The sequence below is a fragment of the Cuculus canorus genome, chromosome 2 (genome assembly GCF_017976375.1).
Source record: "Cuculus canorus isolate bCucCan1 chromosome 2, bCucCan1.pri, whole genome shotgun sequence".
In the NCBI taxonomy this organism is placed as follows: Eukaryota; Metazoa; Chordata; class Aves; order Cuculiformes; family Cuculidae; genus Cuculus; species Cuculus canorus.
The window spans coordinates 124,102,179-124,127,700 of NC_071402.1; the positions used below are offsets into that span (position 1 = coordinate 124,102,179).

The 25,522-nt window shown below is 41.6% G+C and overlaps 1 protein-coding gene and 1 long non-coding RNA gene across 3 annotated transcripts in view; one reads left to right on the plus strand and one right to left on the minus strand.

Annotated features, from left to right (window-relative positions):
* Positions 1 to 6,504, minus strand: part of WIPF3 (WAS/WASL interacting protein family member 3) — a 39,105-nt gene extending 32,601 nt beyond the window's left edge. Inside the window, 1 exon segment of the mRNA XM_054059678.1 lies at positions 6,476 to 6,504. The gene's annotated coding sequence lies outside the window, so the exon portion shown is untranslated.
* LOC128851365 (uncharacterized) lies at positions 1,447 to 24,253 on the plus strand. 2 transcript variants are annotated; one of them, XR_008448725.1, is made up of 3 exons: positions 1,447 to 2,388; positions 8,508 to 8,633; positions 23,928 to 24,253. It is a non-coding gene; the product is annotated as an uncharacterized LOC128851365 (long non-coding RNA). The 2 variants fall into 2 exon arrangements; XR_008448724.1 differs by lacking the exon at positions 1,447 to 2,388 and adding an exon at positions 6,617 to 6,859.
* Positions 24,254 to 25,522: the final 1,269 nt, after the last annotated feature.

A 25,522-nucleotide genomic window follows, 5' to 3' on the forward strand; every position in this document is an offset into this window, starting at 1 on the left:
GAAACAACTCTGCATTATGAGCTACAGGTTCAGCACAGGTTGTTAGTGCTGAGAAAAACAAATTAAATGCAGAATTAGGCCAATGTGAATCTGAGAAAAAAAGGAAATGCGATTCTAGGAGATACAATGAGATATATTCTGACTAGAGTTGGTAAGGATTAATGCCAGCATACAAAGTCTTACATGACAGACTGGATACAAACCCAAAGTTTTTGAGAAAAACAACCAGGTGAAACAGTCTGAGCAGATGAAATCAGCTAAGCAACCACAGTGTGCACATTCTGCAGCTATATTGGTCTTTGCAGCTCCTGGTACAGCTTGTTCAGAGCAAGCTCAGGTATCCCTACATGGCTCTGCAGCATTTATTCTGCTACTAAGTCAGTGTGAACTCATGATCACTTGATCCAAGAATATTTTGTACAATCCGCTTTTGCATAATTTGCTTGCTCCTTAGTCATTTCAAGGCTAAAAAAGGCTTTCATTCTGCATTAAATGTCCTGTTGGGCCCCACATCTGTCACTCACACAGCACACTGCAGAGATCTACTCCACCCCCTCCATCAATTAACTAATTTAGGAACTAATCCACCTCTTATTATTTTTTATGCTAGATTTTCCTCTGTTTTCAGTAGAAGTGACATTAGTTCTTTAGGGTTAAAATCTGAAAACACTCAGGCTGCAGTAACACAAGTACCATCACTAATGTGTATTAAGCTTTTTACACTCACACAACTGATCAATTCAAGCAACTTTCTGTCCAAACCCTAGGCAAAATTCGACAGATATTTTTGCAGTGATTCACGAATCCCCAAGAGGAGCAAACACTCCCTCTGAAAATAAGTTACTAAAAAAACCACTCCGTTTTCCTGATATGTAAGCCTGACTTGCTTTTTCTACTCTTTTCTTTATATGTCTACTCAAGTAACATAGCGAACCTACAGATTTTGTACAGATCAGTGTTATTTCTTTTCTTCTGAACATCTAACAGAAGTGTAACTAACCTGGATAAAAGCCCAAAAGTTGTCAGGATGGCTTTATATACAGTCAGCTGCGCTGGTGTGTGTACATTTTTCACTGCATAAAACTATGACAGTTAGAAAAGCAACAACATAATACCTTTCAAACAAGAGGATGTGAAGGAGGAACAAAAGACCCAAAGACCTCCCCTGTGGTCCCATACCATACTCTGCTCTCATTTTTTTCTTTTTTGCTACTTATAATGAAGAGAGTAAAACTTGATATAGTAACTACAAAAAGTTAAATGGCACAGGAGTCATTTACAGACCTGTACATAGTTTGTGAAAGGGACCAACACAGAGGGGTAACTATCTCCAAACTCATTAATTCACTTTATTCATCTAGAAGGAAGTATTTTACCCCTGTCTTATGAATCAAGCAGAAGCACTGTAATTTCTAGCCATTGCTCTAATTTATCAAGGCAGACATTGCAATTGCCAACAGTGTAAACGAAGGATAGAGCATATCCATTACATATAAGCTGCAGAGGAGACACAGGAGTAGTTTTCTTAGACATCTGTAAGAGTGGTGTCAAGATTGAGCAAGTGCTTTCATGCTGAGTTCTCTTTCCTTTTGTTTAGCGAAGTTTATCTTGTAGGGACCTTTGGTCCAGTTTCCCTCTGCTTTCCACATGGTATTTTCACTTGCACTGTAGCTACAGCATAGCTGGTTTGTTACTTTCCTCTTCCTGGGCTGGTGATGACAAAATGATACCATTCTCATCACAGAGGGTTATATATCTATTCATAACAGCGTTGAAAGATGACACAGGGTAAATGCAAAGAAGCATCAAGGTCCTCATGATTTTATTTGAGAGAGAGGTATTTCTGGTAGTCTAAAGGAAATCCATTTCAGCTGTTGCCTGAATTACCAAGGCATGAAAACACATTTCTCACAATCTATGAAAATTCTTTAGTCATTTCATGTGCTCACTCTCAAAGCAATCCAAAAGCTGTCATATTCGCAATACTGAATGAGTACACTCAATGATACTCATAAGTCAAATTAAGGTAGGCATATTCAGAAGAATAAAATTTTGTCTAAAAATAGTCTCATTTTCTCCGATTTGGAAGCCCCAAGACATTTTTTCTGTTTGCACATATAGCAGCATTTACATTACTGTTCATCCTGGCTACAAAGTCACTGGACAACCCTGAAAGAGAATGACCACAGATGAAAAAGCAACTATGAAGTCCCATTAAGGTTTTGTTATTACAAACCTATTTTTAGAAAGCTTCAGTCTTTTGAAGAGAGTAACCACTTTGCATAACAGCACAGACTAATTGAGGAAGATCTATAAGAGTAGTGGTAAAGGCATTCCAGAAAGCTATACCTCAAAACTCCACAGCAGCCACTAATAACTCCATGTAAGGTGAGTATGAAAAACCTAGATAAAAGAATTTACTGGATATTATAGTTCATTATTATGCTTATTTAGATACTAATTTTAGTTATACTCTGAAGAAGCTAGTAATCTTTATTCTGGCACAACAGAGCCTAGTATAATTTCCCCAAAGCAATCATCTGCTTCAGCTTTTCATTTGTGATCTCATTTATGCCATTAATTTTAAGGTTTAATAAAATATCCACATAATAACACAGCAGACAGTCATGCACATCCAGGATTAGTAACTTATGGAAGTCAAGGGTAAGAGAGCTGAACTGAGCTAGTCCAGTCTCACCTACTTTTGATAATGGAATGGAACTTGCCCCAGTCACTGAGCACAGAAATGAAAAGCTTCCATAGAGGCAGATGCTTCTGAAAAGTCATGCAGTTCTTATAGCTGAGTTACGGTTAACAAACATACAAAGAAATTTGATGCCAATCCTTTCACTGCTCTGCTCATCTTTTGACCTAGAGTATTTTTAACATTAAACTATTTAATATAAGTTAATTTTTATTTTAGACATAAAATAGTAAATCATGTTATTCAACTTCAGATCTTTTAACATCTACCTCTTAAAATATGCAAGTATTTTTCTACTTGTTATGACTAAGATATTGTTTTCACGGCAAGGTCACCTCTTCGGAGGACAGTGAATTTCCCAAAATACTGACCTCATCAACCAAGAAAATATTCTTTTTAAGTATAAAGAATATCTGTTAGCATCTACACTACGTTCTGTTAAGATACTCCACAAACACTGCTGACTTTTATGGTATGATTCCTGCTTTGTTTTGATTTATGATTTAAAATTATATTTATATACTTTCTGCAAATTTGTATTTAGAAGCCATTACATACACAACCCTAACACGGCTCTTTCTGATGCAGTGCTGTAACCGAAATTGAGATGCTACAGGATCTTTATGTTTCCGTTTTGGGGAGCCGATGGAGAGGGAGGGAAAGAAAACCAAAACAAGGGAGTTGCTTTTTGCCTTACTGTATGATTTGATAAATACAGTCATGTTACTCTTTCCAATGAAGCACAACCACAGAGTTAGACTCCAAAGTGCATTTCAACCATTTTCAGGAATAGATACAAACTAGCAATTACTTGAACATTCTACCTAATGAATTAAGCTTTGCAAGTGCCCCTAAGCAACCCATGTCTGTATACAAGGCTTATCAAACTATTTACCTGTCTTCGTAAAATGTATATCCTTGATTTTAAAAAAATAAAATAAAAAAAATCAGGTTTCATACTTTTATTGCAAGCTGGTACAAGCACCTGCACTGCTTTGCAATTTTGTATGCCACTTAGCCTACTGGAGCCTCAATCTTAATAAGATGTTGTAGATAAAAATACTTAATAGCAAGGTCACTACAACAGCAAGAGGGGTTTCATGTTGGCTGCTAAGCCCCACTCTTCTCCTGCGTCTTCTACAGGAGAAGAATCAAATCCCACAAAATTCCTTTTTGGTTATGAGTCTAATCCACATTTTGTCATCATTATCTACACCAAAACATCCAAAGCATTCTATCTGTGAAGCAAAACACACTTACAGAGTCCTCCTTAAGGGTCCCACACCGAGCTTCTTGTATGCTACCTTGTACATGGAAGCTGGTAACTGACGGCAGAGCAGACTCAATCTTTCCAGGTCACATTGGGCAATGTCCCTTAATGATCCGTGGGCGGCAGCAGTGCCTACACAGCCTGCACATTCCAGCTCAGACACTGTTTTGGGTCACAGGTCCACGCACTGAACGGTAACCATCCTCTCACACACATACCTAAGAAGTGTCCCAGCTTGGACTGTCAGCACGGAATTAAGTTGTATTCCACTTCCTGGTGGCTTGTCTTTCAGTACAAAGGATACAAACTGAAGACTTTCAACAATGATTATTCAAACATGCTTTGTTAAATAAACAGGAGTTTCTGCTGGATATATGGATGGAGAAACTGAAAACGCCAATTGTATCAGGAAGCAGTTCAAAAATTCTATTCATGCAGCATGTGTGATAACAGGTATTGCTGTTATCACAATTTCAGCAATATTTCACAATCTGAATCAACAGAAGTACTTGCAAAAATTAGCCCATAAATCCAGACTGTCCCAAGACTGTTCAGTGTTGAAATCATCAACCTTCATCTTGTATCTCAGTGTCTTCTCTCCTAAATTGATCTATTTTGCTACTTTTCAGAATTGTAGCTCAGTAATATTCCACTTTCAGTGGAACAACAACAAAAAAAAGGCATGGTAGCTTAATGTGTCCTTCCAATTTCTAGAACTTCCGAACTTCTTGAACACTACCAACACACCCTTCCTCCATTCCTCCCTGCACAGGCAGAGGCATGGGCTGTCACACAACCCACCGCTGCTCTGTCTCTGCAAACTGCACGCATATCCCAAGAATAATAAGAACACCCCCCCCAACCCTTAGCATCTATCAACACATTCCCTGTCACTCTGTATTAGCGCAACCAGACTGATGTAGAAGTGGCAATATTTTAGTCACATTTTTACCCATGTCAATTAATACAAAAAAAGAAACCTTTAAATCTTCTCCTCCCCCTCGCCCCCCAACAGGTACATAAGCATAAGCTGTTGCTCAGCTCCCGTTTTCCCAGAGGACCTACTCCAGTACATTTATTTCAAGGGCAAAAACTAGGAAAAAACTTCTTCCTATCCCTCACCACTTGAAAACAGTCCATTTTCCTTTACTCAGAAAAACAGAAGGGCAGCACCACTCAAGCCCTATACCTAATACACAGCCCCACTTCCTCCATCGCTGAGAGTAACTGCATCCCAACTGTGTGGGTCTTCCCCTTACCCCTCACCTTCCCTGGCCCCCTCACCCCCACTGTAAGTAACTGCATCCCAAAGGTTTGGGGACCCCCCTCATCCTCATGCCCTCCCTGGTCTCCTCCACCCTGCTGAGTGACCTCATCCCAAGGGATTGGGCATTCCCCTCACCCCTACTGTGAGTAACTACATCCCAAAGGCTTGGGTACTCCCTTACTCGGGCACCCTCCCTGCCCCTCTGCACAGCTGTGAGTGATTACATCCCAAAGACTTGTGGGGGCCCTTCATCTTCTCGCCCTTCCTGGTCCCCTCCACTGCTTTGAGTGACCACAACCCAAAGGCTTGGGAACGCCCCTCGCCACCATGCCCTCTCTGGTCCCCTCCATTGCTTTGAGTAACTGCATCCCAAGAGCTTGTGCATCCCCCTCACCCTGTGCCCTCCCTGCCCCTTACACCACTGTGAGTGACCGCATCCCGAGGGCTTGGGGGCCCCCCCTTACCCCTCTGTCCCCCTACACTGCTGTGGGTAAACAAATACCAAAGGCTTGTGGGGACCCTTCCTCTTCTCGTCCTCCCTGGTCCCCCTCCACCGCTTTTAGTGACCTCATCCCAAGGGTTTAGTCATCCCAAGGGCCTGGGGACTCCTTGTACCCTCCCTGCCCCTCCACACCGCTATGAGTACCCACATCCCGAGGGCTCAGGGGCCCCCTCACCCCCTCTATGAGTACCCACACCCCGAGGGCTCAGGGACCCCCTCACCCCCGCTATGAGTACCCACATCCCAAGGGCTCGGGGACCCCCTCACCCCCTCTATGAGTACCCGCAATCCAAGGGCTCAGGGGCCCCCTCACCCCCTCTATAAGTACCCGCCCTCCGAGGGCTCGGGGACCCCCTCACCCCCTCTATGAGTACCCGCAATCCAAGGGCTCAGGGACCCCCTCATCCCCTCTATAAGTACCCGCCCTCCGAGGGCTCGGGGACTCTCTCACCCCCACTATGAGTACCCGCACCCCAAAGGCTCAGGGACCCCCTCTATAAGTATCCGCCCCCCGAGGGCTCGGGGCCCCCCGAGGCTGCCCGGGGACGGTCGCTGCCCGGCGGGGGACGCGGTTACGCTCCGCATCAGCAACTTTGTCCGCGGAGTTCTCTGCTCCCGCAGCGCCCAGGGAAGCCCCGCGTCCCTTCCTCCCCATCCCCGCGCCCCCGCCTGCCCGGTGGGAAGCCCAGGACTCGCTCCCTGCTCGCGGAGCCCCGCGCCCCCCCTGCCCACCTGCCCGGTGCCGCTGCCGCCGCCGGGGCTCCTCCCGGGCAGAGGTGCCGCCGCCTCCCCTCGGGGGTGGGAGCTGGCCGGGAGGCGGGGGAAGGAAATCCTGAGGTCTTGAGGGGAAAAACACCCGTCCCTGTCCTCGAGGGGGAAATTTCATTGTTTTTTGTTGTTGTTGCTTTGGTGTTTGTTTTTTTTTTTTTAAACAGCGATTTAACTCTCGCCGCCCCGAACTTGCATGAAGAGCAGCGTGGCCGGCAGCGTGAGGGAGGGGATTCTGCCCCTCTGTTCTGCTCTTGTGAGACCTCATCTGGAGTGTTGTGTCCAATTCTAGAATCCTCAACATAAGAAGGATATGGAGCTGAACGGGTCCAGAGGAGGGCTATGAAGGTGATCCAAGGGCTGGAGCACCTCCCATATGAGAACAGGCTGAGAGAGTTGGGCTTCTTCAGCCTGGAGAAGAGAAGGCTCCAAGGAGACCTTCCAGCGACCTTCCAGTACCTGAAGGGGTTACAGGAAAGCTGGAGAGGGACTGTTTACAAAAGCTTGCAGTGGTAGGACAAGGGGGAATAGGTATAAACTGGATAGGGGCAGATTTAGGCTTGATATAAGGAAGAATTTCTTCACCATGAGAGTGGTGAGGCACTGGCACAGGTTGCCCAGGGAAGCTGTGGCTGTCCCATCCCTGGAGGTGTTCAAGGCCAGGTTGGATGGGGCCTTGGGCAGCCTAATCTGGTGGGATGTCCCTGCCTATGGCAGGGGGGTTGGAACTAGATGATCTTTAAGGTCCCTTCCAACTCTAACTATTCTATGATTCTACAATTCTACGATTTTAAGATTCTATGAACTGGAAGGGGGCCCCATTTTCCACCCATCCCCACCTTCAAAACCCAGATGCAGCCTGGTGCAATATCTCAGCCCACCCTTGGCAGGGCTGATTGTTTTTTAAAGCCCTCATAGAAGCTAAAATGCTGCCCCATGGCATGGGAAAAAGAGATACCACTGCCCTGCTCCCCTGCCAAAAGCCACCCCACCTGCCACCTTGCCTCTGCCCAGCAGCCTGGTGAGGGGCTGCACTGGGAGCTCGCTGGGTGCCCTTGCCTTTTGTGCACCAGACTGTGCACTACAAGCATCTAAATATATATATCTGTATCTTCCGTTCATCAGGATTATCAGCATTTTCTTCAAAGCAGTTTGCAGATGGAAACATTGTGGTCTTAGCCTAGTGAGACTTCTTCATTTCTGCCAGGGCAAAGGAGGTCCTGCCCAGCTGGCTTTCTATAGGAAACCTTTTTGGTTGCAGAAATTTTCAAAATTGTCAATTTCCCTTCCCTTCCCTTCCCTTCCCTTCCCATCCCATCCCATCCCATCCCATCCCATCCCATCCCATCCCATCCCCTTGCTTGATTATAAAGTGGTCTGGGAAAATAAGTGCTGCTTGGATCTGGATGATGGCAATATCAGTTGCTAAGGTTGGTGGAAAGTCAGTGACTGGCTGTGGCGCCTCCACTTGTCAGGGCAGGGGCGTGAAAAAACACGCTCTAGATCTCTCTGTCCTATCTGTCTGTGGCTGTGAGTTTGATTTATGGTTCTGAAACGATCCTCTTGATTGCTTGTCAGACTAAATAATTCTAAGTCCTAAATATCTGCCTTAGTTGCTTCTGCAGCGGTCAAGGAGCTCTAAACCCATTTTCAGCTGGTCGCTAGTTTGAACTTCAAAGCACAAAACAAAGCCAAGAGTGCCACAAGTGATGGTCCATAAAAATAAAGATGTAGGCATTTACTTTAAACAAAAATGCGTATAATGCCACACTTGAAAAATAGCTTTCATTATTTATGCAAATTAATCTCATCTAATCGATTTACCTGCAGTACATAGTTCACATATATTTCATGCACTGAAGTATGCAATATTTGCCTCCTGGCTAGTGGCAGCTGGTTACAAAAACCTGTTGTGCATTCGATTTTATTAGGAAAGTCCTATGGGGCTGCATGCCTAGGAATTGTAAGTCTCCTCTCTCTATTTTGTCTTTGACAGGTGTAGGTGAAAAGGAAATAAGTGTTTCTTTTCCAATCTGAATTGGAACAATGGCACTTCTGGAACGCACAGTGGTAGTGGAAGAGGCTGAAGACTTTTGTGCGAACTCCAAGGAGCTTTGTGAAGGTAAGTGCACTGAAACCCCCATTGTTTCTGGTTTCCCACACAAAATCCTTCTCCTGCTCACAGCTGCATCCAAGAACATAGGACAGTGCAACAGGGACGAAACTGTTATATTATTATTGCATAGGATAAGCCTTTCCTGGGTTTTATTATCTACCAATTTGATATTGATACTTGAAGTATTTAAAATACTGAAAACTTGCCTCAAACATATTTGTAGCTGGCACTGGTATGTTTTTCAAAACATAGCCATAAATACAAGATTTTTTTTCCTGTAAAATGCATTTACATTACTATTAAAAATCGTGTTGTATACTGAAATTATATTTTTACTTGACAAATACATTTTTACATGGATCAAACAATATATCCGTTTCTCCAGAGAAGGAGAACCTCTGTATCCGTAGTATACTCAGGCTACTGGTACACCATTCTCTGTGGTTTCTTGGTACCACATTGTAAAGAACTGCAAGGCTTGTTTTGGGTTTTGCCACAGGGTGGGAACATGTCTCTCAGGTCAATCTGGGGAGTACTTTCTGAGTGGCTGTGCTGAGCAACACAAAACCCACAGATTGTCACCTTTTTATTCCAGCGCAGGCAGCTTCTACATCCAGTATTTTTATCCTACATATCCTTCCTTTGCTGTATCTTGCACAGCTGAACCCCAGCTCATACCTTCAGACTTGACAGCCTAAGTGTGAAACTTTGCACCCTTCTGTTTCTGGTCCTAGACCATCTGTTGAAAGCCAAGTTCATGATGAGCCTATAATATTGCAAATATATAGTCTAATGAATACGAATGAATGGCAGGATAAACTTAGTCTAAAACAGGAGGGAGCAGAATCTCTATACCCAGAAGCCACAGTCACTAAAGACAGGAGAGATGCAAATGGCTTGTGGTGACCTGCCGTAGTATGTCAGCGATGTTTTATAGCAAGAGAAATTTCATTTTGGCTCATCTGTTTTTGCTACAAATGAAAAGAATATAAAAACAAGTTTAAAAATGCATATTACTTAATTGAGGATCCCTCCCATTCACAACTTGCTCAATGTTAGATGATAATTATTCTTAGTAAATATATTATTGACCATTTCTTTAAAACTACCTTTTTACACTTACAGTAAGTAAGACCAGTTGTTCTTTGGGTACTTAGCCCCTGAGCTGGAAGACAGGGATGGGGAGCAGAATGAAGCCCCAGTAACCCAAGAGAAAAAGGTTAGCAACCTGCTTTACTATTAAGACACACACAGAAGTCTATAAGGCCTGATGTGATCCACCCAGTGGTACTGAGGGAGCTGGTGGAAGTGCCAACCAAGCCACTTTCATCATTTATTAGGAGTCCAGGCTCACCAGGGAAGCCCCAGTTGATTGGAGGTTAGCAAATGTGACACCTATCTGCAAAAAAGACCGGAAGGAGGATCTGGGGAACTACAGACCTATAAGTCTGACCTCAGTGCCAGGGAAGGTTATGGAGCAGATCATGTTGAGTGCTATCACAAAGCATGTACAGGTTAACCAGGTGATCAGGATCAGTCACCATGAGTTTATGAAAGGCTGGTCTTGCTTGACTAACCTGATCTCCTTCTGTGACAAGGTGACCCACTTAGTGGATGAGGGAGAGGCTGTGTCTACCTCCACTTTAGTAAAGCCTTTTACACTGTTTTCTGCAGCATTCTTCTAAAGAAACTAGTTGTTCATGGCTTGGATGTGTGTACTTTTCTCTCTGTAAAAAACTATCTGGATGGCAGGGCCCAAAATGTTGTGGTGAATGGAGATAAATCCAGTTCACGACCAGTCACCGAGTCCCCAGGGCTCAGTGCTGGGCCAGTTCTGTTTAATATCTTTATCAATGATCTGGACGAGGCGATCAGGCACACCCTCAGTAAGTTTACAAGTGACACCAAGTTCTGCAGGAGTGCTGTTCTGCTTGAGAGAAGGAGAGCACTATGGAGGAATTGGGACAGGCTGAATTGATGGGCCAAGGCCAATTGTATGGGGTTTAACAAGGCTAAGTGTCAGGTCCTGCACTTGCATCGCAACAAGCCTGCAGTGCTACAGGCCTGGAGAACAGTGCCTGGAAAGCTGCCTGGTGGAAAAGGACTTTGGGGCGTTGGTCAATAGCCAGCTAAACATGAGCCATCAGTGTGCCCAGGTCACCAAGAAGGCCAACAGAGTCCTGGCTTGTATCAGAAACAGCATGGCCAGCAGGAGTGGAGAAGTGATCATCCCCCTATACTCGGTATTGTTGAGGCCGCACCTCAAATACTGTGTTCAGTTTTGGGCTCCTACTTACAAGAAGGACATTGAGCTCCTAGAGTGTGTCCAAAGAAGGGCAATGAAGCTGGTTAAGGGTCTGGAGCACAAGTCTTATAAGGAGCCACTGAGGAGACTGGGGTTGTTTAGTCTGGAGAAAAGAAGGCTGAGAGGAAACCTTATTGTTTTCTACAACTCCCTGAAAGGAGGTGGTAGCAAGATAGGTATTGGTCTCTTCTCTCAAGAAAAAAGTGATAAGACAAGAGGAAATGGCCTCAAGTTGCACAAGGGGAAGTTTAAACTAGGTGTTTGGAAATATTACTTCACTGAGAGACTTGTCAAGCACTGTAACAGGCTGTCCAGGGAAGTGGTGGAGTAGCCATCCCTGGAGTTATTCAAAAGATGTGTAAATGTGGTACTTAGGAATGTGGTTTAGTGGTGGAGTTGGCAGTGCTAGGTTAGAGGTTAGACTTGAAGATCTTAAAGGTCTTTTCCAACCTAATGGATTCTATGATTCTATTCTATTCTAACATTTGTACCTTTGTATCTTGAATTAGAAGCACATGTAAATCTTTCTAGTTGCCACTGAACATAACCAAAAATTATTTAAATTTAAAAATAATTACTTTATACTTTGGTCAAGGCTAAATACATCTGTCAGCAAATGTGGATTGGTTTAACATTTGCTATTATTTATGCCTACGCTTTTAACAAGTAACAAAAATATCTATAGGTTGAAGCATTTGTGCATAATGTAAAAAACAGTTTTTGCATAAAATACATGAAACTTAAAAGCTTAAGAGCAGAAATAAAAGGTTTCTTGCTTTTAGCATGCCATTTGATTACACTCCTGACTAACTTTCAACCCTGGAAAATCCTTTTACAATAATAGCCTCAACCGTTGTGTTTGACGACGTCATTAGCTCTAATTCCACAATTAAAAGAGACATTGCCATGTATGAATGAAGATATTTCCACAAATATTGACCTTTTCCTTGCTATCTGTACAAATTCTGTCCTTTCCTTGTAGGGTTAGTAATAACTCAATACATCACTTTTGTTCTAATACATTCTAGAAAGAAATTTCTAGAAGTGGTGGAGTTGCTTGTTGCAGAACAGAGGAGTGATGTTTACAAATGCAGTTTAAACTGCAATACTGAGGAAAGCTGTGGAAAAATAATTAGTAGAGATTATTTCCCTGGGGGAATATTAGTGTTTACTTTTTTTCTGTGTTTTTAATCCAAATCCTAAACCCTTACTCCTGATCTTGGTGAGCAAGGTGTTTGCTGAGTTCACTGGAAATGATGTCTAAGTACATTCAGGCTCATAGAAAACAAATAGGATCTAATGTCAATTCCTTCCACTAATTCTATTTCTTCTGCTTATTTCTGTTTGTGCTGTGGGAAGCCTTACAATGTATCTCTTAGTTAAAAAGTTTTGGATTTTCTTCAGTGCTTGCTTCTGCCATTCATTTTCTGCATGACCTCTGTGAAAGTACTTAATCGCTCTTAATAGCATGAGTGGAACAAGAATGCATTCATTAATATTTGTGAGGCTGCCAGATACTATGCTATTGCGAGCATTTACAGTACCTTAAAAAATTATAATTGCACTATCCAGCTGGTTAATGTTTATCCATTTACTGAACAGCTAAACAAAAAGCCGAGAGGCAGACCTACTGTTTGCTCTCTATTGGTATTGGATTTGAAACAAATTTTTCCATGTTAAAGCTGTAGAATTAGGTAGTAGATGAAATGCCATTAGCAGGCCTCCGTAGAGAATAATGAGCTGAAAGCATGCCCGGTGCTAGTCTGCAATTAGGGTGAAAAGTGAAATACAGCAAGAAACAGAATACCATTTTCAAATCTCACTTTTCAGAGTATAACCTTTTTGTCCCCACCAGGGGGAGCGTACTTGAAGATAATAATTAGTAGGCACAAACTGTGTTTGAAGAGGAAGGTTTCCTTTGCCGCTTTCTTGGAATAGAAAAGTACTTTATGATCTTTGAGAGCAAATTTTTTTTCCCCTTGAAATTCCTTTTGCTTCAGTTATTACATTATGGCAAAGAAGCAGCGTGTTTTTTTCTACATCCTGGGCTTTGAACATATTTTGAACAGTTCTTTTTTCAAGAATTGATGTGAAGAACAAGATATAGCTCAGAGTTTACCCAGAACAGGATGCTAAACAGCAAACAAAGTCTCCTACATAATGGCATACACAGTTATTAACTCTGCACACGCAGCTTGGGTGTTAGCATAGTCAAAAAGAGGTGTGAGTCTGTATCTTCATTTTGCATACAAGTGCCCACTGCTCCTGATGGTAACTCAGACATAACTGGTTATTCTCAGCAAATTATTGTACTTCCCTGATGCTCTGCCTCTGGATGCTCCTCTTCTCTGTCTAGTTCTCTGCCAGCCAAATCCAAATTACCATTCAACTCTGCAGTCCTTAAAATCAAGCTCATTTAGAGGGGTCAGTTTACATCATCGGGTAGCAGGAGATGGGCAGGCAGCAGGACTCATGATTTGTTTGAATAAGCAGATTTGCAGCTTTAGCATATGGATATATTATTGCAAACCCTTCAGATTTTCTTTGTAATAAAAATTTGGCCCTTTGTGTCTAAAGAGAGATATAGCCTAATTTGAAACCAAGATTTAAACATACTGTTTGTAAATGCCTATTCAAATTTTCAGCACTTAGCAATAAAATCTGACGTATTTTATGTCCTGCTACATAGGAAAAATATTCATATAAGTCCTGTTGGAAAAAATCAACTCATACATGTTCTTTACAAGTGATGGTATCACATATTTATAGATGTTTAAAGGCATATTTCTCATTTAGATACGGTTGATATCTGTCCCAGCCCATCAAAGCACCTGAAGTATTTTAGACCTATTATAGGGATCTAAAGCAGGAAGTGCCCTCTGCTGTGCTGTATGCAGATAGGAATTTCAATCAAATTGTTGAAGGGGAAAGATTACACTTAAAGGACTATCATCAAATTCACTGCCAATATCCTCAGCAGCAGTTACCATCACAGTCTGGTTTTGCCCAGTCTGACATTATTATTTTCAGTCATTCAATGAAATAAAATACAATAATAATTGTTTATTATGGATGACTACTAAGTGGAGAATTTCTTCTCAGTACATATGAAGCAAATGATACAGATTATGGCATGACATTCAGGTACTAGCCAGAATAGGGCAGAGATGAAAATGATTATAATGCGTCTTTTCAAGAGGAATGGCTGGTGAGGGGGAAATAAATAAGAATTATTGACAGAACACACATCTTGTAAGTGGAAAAATAGTAGTCACAAACTGCAAGCAAGAATTTTACAGCTGGGAATACAGCGCCAGGAAGCTATTGCCACTGGCCTGGGCAGCTCATCAGAAAGGCACTGCCACCACAGAAGGGAGTGTGTCACAGTGGTGGGGAGAGCAGGAGAAACAAGTCCACAGAGTGTCAGAGTGAAGAAATGTTGTTGGACTGGAGTCTCAATGGGATAGCACATCTCTAGATATTCTTGGGAGGAGCTCAAGTGGTTTCCGTTCTATTTATGTGGTTGCGGAAGGCACGAGGCTGGAGGCAGCTCTTGGGAAGAGGATTGCTGGGAAAGGGAGGCAAGCAAATGGAGGGAAATAATAGCTTCTGTCTGTGATATTTGTGGCTTACTTTTCTTACTCTCTAGTTGTATCCATTTCAGACTGGACTTCAAAGTACAGAGCTAGCAGAAAAATAAAAATGAGGAAATACAGCAAATATCCATGACCAAATGTATTTCTCTCTCCCACGCCCAATCTTGCACTCACTAGTGCTGTACAAAGTGCAGGAAGAAGGGAGATAGTACCGAATGCTTCACTGCATGTTGTTTTCCATAAAATCCTTTATTAAGTCTTCATAAAAGGTATTCAAGGCCTCAAATATATGGCAGGAGCAGTGTAAATGTTACTGATTTTTTTTATCTCACTACATTTTTTTGCAGAATAGAACTTGACAACAGGTAGGCAATAAGCATCAAAAAGAGAGGACTGGATTCGCCTCTTGATTCTCTTTCTCCTTTAATCTTTTTTTCTCTTTCTCTTTTTTTTCTCAAATCTTTTTTTTTTCTATTTATGGCAAACTGACATGATAATTTCTGGGAGTTGGTGGTGTTCCCATAGAAACAGCCTTGATTTGATGATATCACTGCAGGTTGCTACTGTTATTCTGCTATGTTCTAATTAAAATAAAATCTTCCTAGGTAAATTGCATTTAAATCTTCAGACATTTTTCTAGGTAATTGGACTGGTATAATCTCCATTTTTCTTTTGACCATGTCTGTGCGGGGGCCAAAAGACTTATGATGATCAAGACACCATTCTTTTTGAAGCAATCTTTTTGTCTCAGTTCTCCAGTGCTCATAAAACCCAAGAGGGCTTTTACAGCTAATAATAGTAGTTATAAGTGGCTTTAAGTGATTTGTGGAATAAGAGTTGTAACTGTTACGTGCCACTGAGGAGTTGCTTCTTTTACTCAACAGTTAATACTTTGCAATAACAACTGTTGTCGTTTCAGAATCTCGATGCACTTTCTGTAATTATGACTTAAAGTGCTAATGAATTCTGCATTAAAAGCCAGATGTTTAAGTATCTGAAATAAAACTCTCAGAGAAGATGTTTAATTGGCTTGTAGTATCTGTCCTGGAAGTGTTGTAAACAAAGCATGGTGTGTCAAAACCACCTTTTTTTTGTCTTCTTGTTTGCATCCACTTCCCCTGTAGGGCATAGAAAAAAACTTAATTGCCATCTTATCTTTTCTACACACTGAGATGAAAATAAAATTGTGGGCTTTTTCTAGTTGTGAAGTGAATGATAGTCTATGGAAGTGAAAGAAGAGGGTGGTTGCTGAAGCAGCAGGATTGCGTTGAGTTTGTGCAAGTTTGAGAGAGACCCAATACAATTATTGATGCAAAGATGCCTCACCTTCTTTGGCAAGTATAAACTGCTGTTGTGGGAATTGCTACCATCCAGTTTGAGAAGATAAAACAGAAAGAAAATAATCCAGATGTTATTCTCTGATTTCTCCACCTGTGGCAACTGAATCCACATAATCACAAGCATTATAGTAAAAGGCATCATGAGTAACACAACAAATTCCATCTCTTCCTAGGAAAAATAAGATTAATAAGTCTTTTGCAGAGGAGATGATAATTTATAAAAATGTACAAGTCCCACAGGTGGAAGATCTAAGAACAAAATTTGGGGCAAGATCTTTTTTTCCACTTTTTGTATTATAAACCTGCCATCAAATTCCCTTTTATTTACTGCTATTATTGTGCTCTGTTATTTGTTTTTGATCATATATTTATCGAGTCACTATGTTCATCCTCAGATAAACTCTCATAAATAAAGAAAACTTGCTTGAACATAGATAAAATGGGCCAAAGCTGAACACATTCTTAGAACCTACTGAGGGATGAAATGTATCAAGGCACAGATTACCTTTTTATTCTGCAGCCAGAGTGTGCTGTTTATGGTAGGGTCAGAGAAGGCTGTCTGAAAATACTAGACACTGCAACAGTAAAAAAATGTAAGAGTATTTGTTCCCTTAGAAAGTATGGCAATACTCAGACCTGCCCAACCCGCTCTTCTCATAATCATGGCGTGCATTACAGCTCAAAAGCCTAATGAATAAATAAACAGAACAAGCCCAGATGAAATAATTTCTAATTGAGTTTCCTAGGTTAGCAAAGACCCACTGTGCAGAGGAACAGCTCAGAAATAATTAGGTTGATTATGCTGGTGTTTAGCACAAGAGAGGTCTGCAGAACAGGAAAGTCTTCTCACGAAGCTGCCCAGGTAGCCCGCAGTTCCCTAGAAAACTCTGCAGCAGAGCAGGTGCCAAACTCCACAGGTGTTCTGCAGCAGCAAACCTCACACAGCACATTTCACCAGCTGAATTACTCTCAACACAAAGGGCAGAATGACCCCATAGAAAACGAGCCGAAGGCACATTGCTAGCAATCAGCCAACACCTCTGGGTTGTACTGGGCTGCCAAGTCTAACCCAGCCAACTGGAAAGTCACTAACAAAACACACTTTAAACGTTTCCAGGCAACAAGGTCACCATGTCTTCACCAATTATGACATTTGCTTTTTACCCAGCAGGCAGCTACTTTGTCTTAACAGCTAATTTCTGCCTTTTCTTTGCCTTCTAGTACTTCCAGTGCATTGAATACCACCCTCTTCTCCAGCTGGGGGCCAATTTTGGAGTTCTCACTAAAAAAAAGATGCATTTTAATATAGAATTTGCTGTAGTCAGAGGTTTCACACCAAGTGGCTTTGACCGCAGCTACTGCTTTTAATGTAGTTACTGATCTGTCTTACACAGATCTTTTTCTCTACTCATCTTTGAGGTCAGCTATGTCTCCTTCATTCTGATTTAAACAGATTGCCCTTTTAATTCACTGCTTCCCAAAATTTCCATGTTTTCAGTTTGTTATTTGAAGCAAAGACAGAAAAAATTCCTTTTGGTTTGGCTAGAAAATGTTAGGTTTTTAATTTGCAGCTCACAAATATCCTGTGAATTAAGCACAACTTTTTTTTTTCTTTTCGGACAGTGGCACATGTTCTCTGAGTATTGATAGAAATGGACATGGTTTGGCATAAAAAGAGATTTATTAGGCAGAAGTGTTGTGCTTACACCAGATTCACCTTAAGGCATCTTAACAGCATCAGCAAAAATTAATTTTGCTACCTGGAAAAGAGGTTTGTGTTCTTCCTGCCACAGGAAGAAAGAAAGGGAAGAAGAGGAAGGACAGAGGTATGTTGAAGAGTGGACAGTTCAGACTTGCTGCCGCCACGGGAATGGGTGAGGATGACAACTGCTTGTTCTGAAATGGTTCATTTCCTGACCTAAGCAACAGCCCTGGGTGGGTTTTCGGGTTCCAACTTTGACAAAGGAGGAAGCAGGGCCATGGATGTCTGCTGCCCATGTAGCTCCTACTGTCTCCGCTGCTTGCAGTTGACCTAAGTACGTATCCAGCTTGCACTTAGGGTAGAGAAAGCTGTTGTTTGGATCCTTTCGTTGCCTGATTTGGAGCAGAGAATGATATTTAGGTCTGATATTTTAGGAGAGTACTTTGGTCATTGACTCAGGAAGTGTTTGAACATCTGCTCTTAAAAATGATCAATTTATTTAACTCCAGTCATCAGAGCTGTCCCTGGAAGTCACAGGCAAATGTCTTGCAGAGCACCGTTTCTCAGTCTCTGGCCCAAAGAACATTTGAAGCATATCAAAGACTCCTTCAAGAAGGACTGTGAGAAAGCCATCTTTTTGCCATGGCACTAAACCTGTTTGTGGTTCCTTGTTCCCAAAGCATACAACTATTCATTTTTTACCATTTTGTTTTTCACCCCATTCAGCACACAAGTGAAATTTATATTTAGATTTGCAATTATCTTTTTTTTTTTACATTAGTTTAACTGAAATATAGTTTCACATCTTCAGTTACCACTCTTATTGTAGCAGTTCCCATTATATGTTACAGTACTGCAAAGTTCAGGTATTGAAGAAAGTTTAACTGAACGACAAAAGACGGAAGAAAGTGATTTTCTTTCCATTTCTGAATCAAATTCTATTTTCTTTTCCTAGTTTTTAAAGTTCTGCTTGTTTTTATGGAACTGTACCAGTCTAATCCAGTGTGTTTCTGCAACCTTAGGACCCACAGATGTGATTGAGGTGTGAGAGCTTAAGAAGTAACTGCACATCAGTTAAGCCACAGCAACTGTCCTGTGTTCAGGATTATCCCACAGCAAATGCGATGTAATGTGAGTTATCTTAAGCCTTTTTCATGATGGATTTATCTCGTCTCTGTACTTTCCTGGGAGACTGCTGGGTGCCGTTCTTCCAGTTGCACTGATTTGTCTATTTGGGCTCTCTATCCCCCTATTCTGTAAGTAATTAAATCGCCTCCTGCTATACATTTAACCTTTCAAATCTTTCCTTTACTTCACTTTAACTGGCAGCTGCTGTAGATACCCTATCTATTGTACTTTGCTCACGTGAAAGTCTGTACTGAACGTTACAGGCTGGTTAGAGGAAGATGTTAAGTGCAGAAGAAAGAACGAACAAGAGTAAATGCAAACAAGTCTATACTCAAGCTCTGTGAATCCCTTTCTAAACAAATGACTCCTGTATAACAGACCTCTCATCTTACCTGACTGCTCATGCATGAGACTCCAAAGTCTGGCCAAAAATGATGGACAAAGAGAGAAATATAATGGGTGCACCCAAGAGCATGAGGCCACTCAACAGATGTGAGACCAGGTGTGTGGCTGCAGCGTGGGGGTGACCTTGGTGCAGTCCTTCTTTGGTTATGGGACAGTTCTCAGAGGCACTGACAGGGCTGCAGGACACATCAGGTGCATTTGTATTGCAAATGCTAGAGATGCAGACTCTGCAGCGAGGCATAGGTTAATGCAATGCAAAAAAGGGCCTGGAAAATAGCAAGTCTAATTATTACAGTCGTGCAACTGAAGTAAAGAGGAGGGTGTGACTGCTGAGGGCTCAGATACCAGACAAATGAGCAGAATGTCTGTAGTCCATCCAGGGCTTAAGAGTGGTCTACAAAAGATGCACGTGGTATCGCGTCTGCAGACAGGGACAAGTCCAGCATTAAATGATACATAGCCTGAGCTGAGTACTCATCATTGCTGAGCCCTGGAGCTTGTGTGCCTCCTTAGGGGTTGGGTTAAGTATGTAACCATGATAAAAGATAATACAGAACAATATGCTACAAGATATAAGGAACTAAATAAATGTATATGGAAGAGATTTGCAGCTTGAGGGTTATAGGATTCAGCTGGACAACTGACCACTGCTTGATTGACAGTAAACCATTGCTGTTTGTTATCCTGTCTTAATAAAGTAAGGCTCGTGATTAATCTTGTGTCAAGTTGAGCTCTGTGGCACAGCAAGGCTATGAGTGAATTTGGTTCCTGGAAAATACGGGACTTGAAATCAATTTAGGAGCAGCAAATTGTGGTGTAGTGGCTGTGCCCAGGAGAGCCAGGAGCAAGAGTGAGACATATCCTGGGGAAGCAGCCAGTGGAGGGGGGGCTGTAGGCGGAATTCATTTGAGAATGCTTTGTTCTCATGGCATGAAACACAACAGGTCTGAAACAAATGAACAGAACTCTTTTAGAACAAATGACTTCTTATCCATGTTTTCAGCCTTTGGGCCCTGCTAACAGAGTGGAATTAAAGCAAATCTGACATCCAAGCCTCACTGGAGGCCAGACTCAACCTTCTTTTGAAAAATTATCTAAATATGGACTGAATATGGATCAGTTTTTTGCATCTCAGGGTCTTCCCTGCAGTTAATAACTCTAGGAATATTCTTCCCTCATTGTTTGTGTAATGAAATGCGGCAGCTATTTAGTAGCCCACTGTGAAATGAAGAACAAGACCACCTGTCAGTGGCTGGTGGAGCTAGGTGCAGCAAAATCATCCTGCCAAGTCACCAGGAGGCTGCCACATGTTCAGAAGAGATTAGTGTAATCATGAGACACCTATAAAATCTGCCCTGAATGTCTGCAGTCATGTGCTCACTTTCTATAAGAGTTTTTATCTCTTTGATAGATTGTTTGTTGCAGCGTTGGGTCTGTGAAGAGAAGGCAGTTGGCCTATTTCACTATTTCATTACTTTAACATTAATGAAATTGTATAAACACATTATTATCAAAGGAGTTGCACAGATTAAATGGAAACAACCAATCATTGCCTTAGACCCATGAGCAGATCATTATATTCTGAGGGAGCTGCTAAAATTGGAGCTATTATGACTACACTCCTACACAGAGAAATAAAATCTGTGCTAAACATGTTGAATTTCTATTAATGTATATGAATATGTAGAAAGAAAAAGGGTTTTGTTTGACAGAAATGTGGTTGTTATTACTGTAGCCAAGAATCCACACGCCCAGACACAGGAGTATGCTGGTCAAGAAAGCTGAGTCTTGTTTTCTGCTTCAGTCTCTCAACATGGCTTAAGCTGATAAAAGGATTAATAACCTTGTCATGTCACAGAAGTTAAAAGTCGCAAACTGACACTCTTCGTATTGCAATAACTGTAGAAATTAGAGCAAAGGCAAAAAGACCATTTTGATAGCGTTGTTCATAACTATTTATTCATTAAACCAGAAGTTTAAACACATCAGTTTGTTGTTCAACCCCCTGGCCAAATTTCATCTGCTAAGGTAGCCAGATTTGGCTGAACTTAAGTGCAAAGCCCTTGTGGTATGCGATACAGATCCCATCTGTACTGATTCACAGAGGCGATTTGCAGCTCACAGCTACAATGCTGTAACTCTTAATCTCAAACTGCAGTAGCACATAGATCCTCAAGTTTTGTTTCCCCAAGGTCGCTGGTTCATTCCTCAATGTATCAGTCAAGGCACCAGCCTGCACATGAGCTTCCACTGCAAAAAAGAAATTGCATGTAAGACCTTGGTATGATTGAGAAGATAGCTTAGCAAATATGATTAGGCAACATCACATCCTAGGCAGCCAGCATCGGCTTCTTTTTATGTGTAAATTGTCCATATAGTGGACTAGGGCATTAACTTTGAATAATACCCTCACCAATTAAAGCTTTCTGCTAGTTAAGGAATTGCAATTGTGTGATCTGTTTGAAGGCATAATGTGCACAAATCAGGCGGTTTGGTCCACCAGTGACTACATGAGTAGAGAACAGATGATACACTGATACTGAGGTGCTTTTCATGTTTATTCCCTACTGCTACCCAATTTACCTAGTTTTTTGTACTGTTTAAGCTATCAGGTACATCAGATAAAACCAAACACAACTAACGTGCCAGCCGTCATCCTGCTAAACAAAGGCTGACCTGGTCCCTTCAATTTAGAATTTATTCCCAACCAGTGTTCATTTGTACCAAGGGCACTGTCATAATCCAGTATAGTCCTTACAGGTTTATATGCACCGATGAGAGGTGGAGCTTTACATCTCCCACACTCTTTAGGACTGCCACCTGCCCTCTACACCACAAATTTCAGCTGCACCCTGTTCCTGTAAGAAACAGCAAGCAGGAAAAAACAGGTCTGGCATTCCTCCCGGGTCTTAAACAAACACATCTAGCTACACGGTTTTATGAATGTATTCCAACTATGAATAACATTTGTATAACTACATGCATGAAAAAGCACTGGGCATTTAAGTGTGGTCACAGTATCTTCAGGACATGAATTGTACATGCCGTAACAGTGTTATTGTGACACCTGGTAGTGGCAACATCCTGAGCACAGTCAGCTCTGATACCTGTGGTGTGACTGGAGCTGGAACTTGATTTCAGGCATAACTTCTGAAGAAATTGCCTGAAGTTGTACTTAAGCGTGCAGTCTGTCTTGAAAGATAAAGTTATTTTACAAAGCAGCATCTTTATGTAAAATTTCCTTTGGGTGTCCTCACGAGAAGCACTTGGTCCCTGCAGCTCAACAGGAAGCCTGTTGGCATCAGTGGTTTGGAGAATGGTCTTTGCTGAAACACAACCCAATGTTCCCAAGCCAAAGTTGTCTGAGTTGTATCACTGCCTCAAAACAGGGTAAAATATCGTTGCAGGAGGCTCTTTATTCCAAAGAATGAGGGATAAGTCATCTTATATATGTATGTTTGTGATTTTCCATCTTTGGAGCTGATTTCATTAGGTGATGTGTGTGATTGGTCACATCACAATGAATTACCAACATGAACATTACATGATGATAAGGTTCACGGATCACTGGAGACATAAAATACTTTCTTTGTTGAGTGCCCAGAAAGAAGTTACTCTTTGGCATTTTTATTTTTCACTGAATAAATAATTTGTAACTAGAGACTCGTCCCCTACCTTGTGAGTGACGTTTTAACAAACTGGGATAAACAGGAGAGGATTAATGGTTATTTAAGCATTGCATTTCACAAGGGGTAAGATCCCAAGTGCCCTCACTTTTGTTAGGTAGCAGATTGCAGCCTGCAGAAATTCTGGATGAAATTACTTGTCATGAAGTCCAGAAACACAGGAGGGAGTTGGCCATCTCTGATAGTGGATTCTGTAGCTGCACCTAGACACAAATTCCTGAGCGCTGTTTCCCTTCTGCATGGTTGTCTTCCATGAGCGCTAAATAATGTGAGACCAGATCAGGTCTTCTGACTGCAGAGCCTTCCAATGAGACTTGACTCTAAAGAAATTGCTAGTTGTAACACCAAACATTAAGATACTAAAAAATTATGTGAAGGTACATCAGTTTTGCAGAATGTAAAATGCAGAAGCTATGATTTCAGTCATGGAATATTGAAAATATTTTTTAATGGCAACAAATAGGAATGAATACAGTAATTGCAGAGTCATATTCAGTGGATTAAATGCATTGACCACTAAATGATGTAGCATATGAAGCTCCCGTGGCTCAAGTGCTTTCAAGTTTTTTGAATCAAGATTTTTTACGTGATAGCTTTTAGGAAGCTTGGTGTGACAAACGGAAACAAACCAGATGATTACCCTGCCACAGAACCACAGAATGGTTGATACTTGAAGGCACTTCTGGAACTCATCTGTTCCAACTTCCCCTGCCAAGCAGAGCCACCTACAGCCAGTTGCTGAGGACCACGTCCAGATGGCTTTTGAATGCCTCCAAGAAGGGAGATTCCAGAACCTGTCTAGGCAGCCTGAGCCAGTGTTAAGTCGTCCTCACAGTGGTCTATCTGATTTTAAAGGCCCCTTCCAACTCAAACCACTCTTTGATTCCACGGAAGTGTTCAACGTCAGGTTCAACTGGATTTCCAGCAACATGCTGTAGTTGTCCCTGCCCATGACAGATGGGTTGAACTACATAACCTTTAAGGGTTTCTTCCAATCCAAAACATTCTATGATACTACCAAAAGTGTTTCCTAATGTTCAGATGGAGCCTCCTGTGTTTCAGTTTCTGCCCATTGACTCTGGTCCTGTTACTGAGCACCACTGCAAAGAGTTTTCTCTTCTTTATACCCTTTATTTAGATCTTCGTACACATTGATGAGAAACATCTTCCTACCCCCGCCCCAAGCCTTTACTTCTCGAGACTGAACAGTTCCAGCTCCCTCATCCTTTCATTGTATGTAAGATACTCCAGCCCAGGATACTGTTGGACTCTTGCTGCAAGGACACACTGCTGGCTCATGTCCAATTTGTTGTCCAGGAACACCTATGTTTCTACTGCCATCATACAGCTTACAAGTAACATTTATTAGTCTGTTTATTAGACGTGTTAATGCAATCATTTCTACTGAGTTTTCTGAATGGTGATAAGTCAGAGTTGAACAGGCCAGGTGGTTCTTGTCTTTGTAATGACCAGTGTCAATAGTTCAAATAATGTTACCTACTTAAAGGCTCTTTATTTTACAGCAGAGGTTAGTAGGGAAAACTATATCATCTAAATTTCAGATGGTTGACCCCCTTAATTATTCCCCCTAAAATAAAAAGTCTTTTGATTGCATGATCCTTAATATTTGCTTTGCACATGTTTTTATGTTAATATTTTGATCTGCACCGTCATTTCTAGGCATTGCTATGCACACTGGTTCTACTTACAGGAGCTGAAAAATGGCATTAATTCGCTTTTACCACTGGGTGGCGATCTCTGAAAAATTATGAACTCTGTCTTGCCCGAGCTTTTCATTTCGTTATAACTACTGGAAAACCCAAGGATAAGACTTTAATACTTCTCAATAGCAGTGATAAAGTCAGTCTAAAGGAAAACAATATCCCAAAGTCTGCTTTCTAAGCATGAGACATCCCAGCAGATCTGGCGACACTGGAAGCAATACTGTCACTTTATAATGTCATCTGTACCAAAGTATTCAAACGCTGCAGAGTTCGCTCCGTTTTTTCAGAAGAAGTGAAGGGCCTTCTACACAGACATATGTAACTCTCAGCTTTTGGGAAATGTTCTAGGTGTAAATTCTCTCTGACAGCCGTACATACATACATACATACATACATACATTTTGAAGTGAATTATGTTTGCTTTTCAGTCACTGGCTGTCATTTTCCTGATGTGGACACATTTACACATAAGAAAAACTTTTCTATGTGCTTCCTGAAAGGACTTTCTGATGTCACCAAGTCCCAAATACATACCTGTTTAATATAAGAATTAATAAAGATTTAGCCACACCTAAGTGAAATCAAAGTCTCTAGGAGTGCAATGTCACATTAGCTAATCTACATGTGAATTTATCTTTTCTTTTATAGAGTTTTGCAAATTTTATAATACTGAGAAAGAACTGTGACCATCCTTTCACATAAAAATGCTGCTGCCTAAAGCCAAAGACTTTCTGATTTTTACCACACTTTCAGTCCGTGTAATACTGCTGCAGTTATTATTTACCGTCCTTCTCTACTTTGAACCATCACAGTGGAGTAGCTGGTTAGAATTAATTTTTTCTCATTCTTTGACTATTGTCCAGACTAGGAAGTCACTAGGAATGCTTTACCTTCAACAATGACATGCCAAGTGTGGTTCTGCAGATATATCCACTCCTTTATCATGCCCTCAGACATGACAGTGGAGGAGGCAATGTGAGCAACAAAGCAGACGAAAATAGAGGAACTG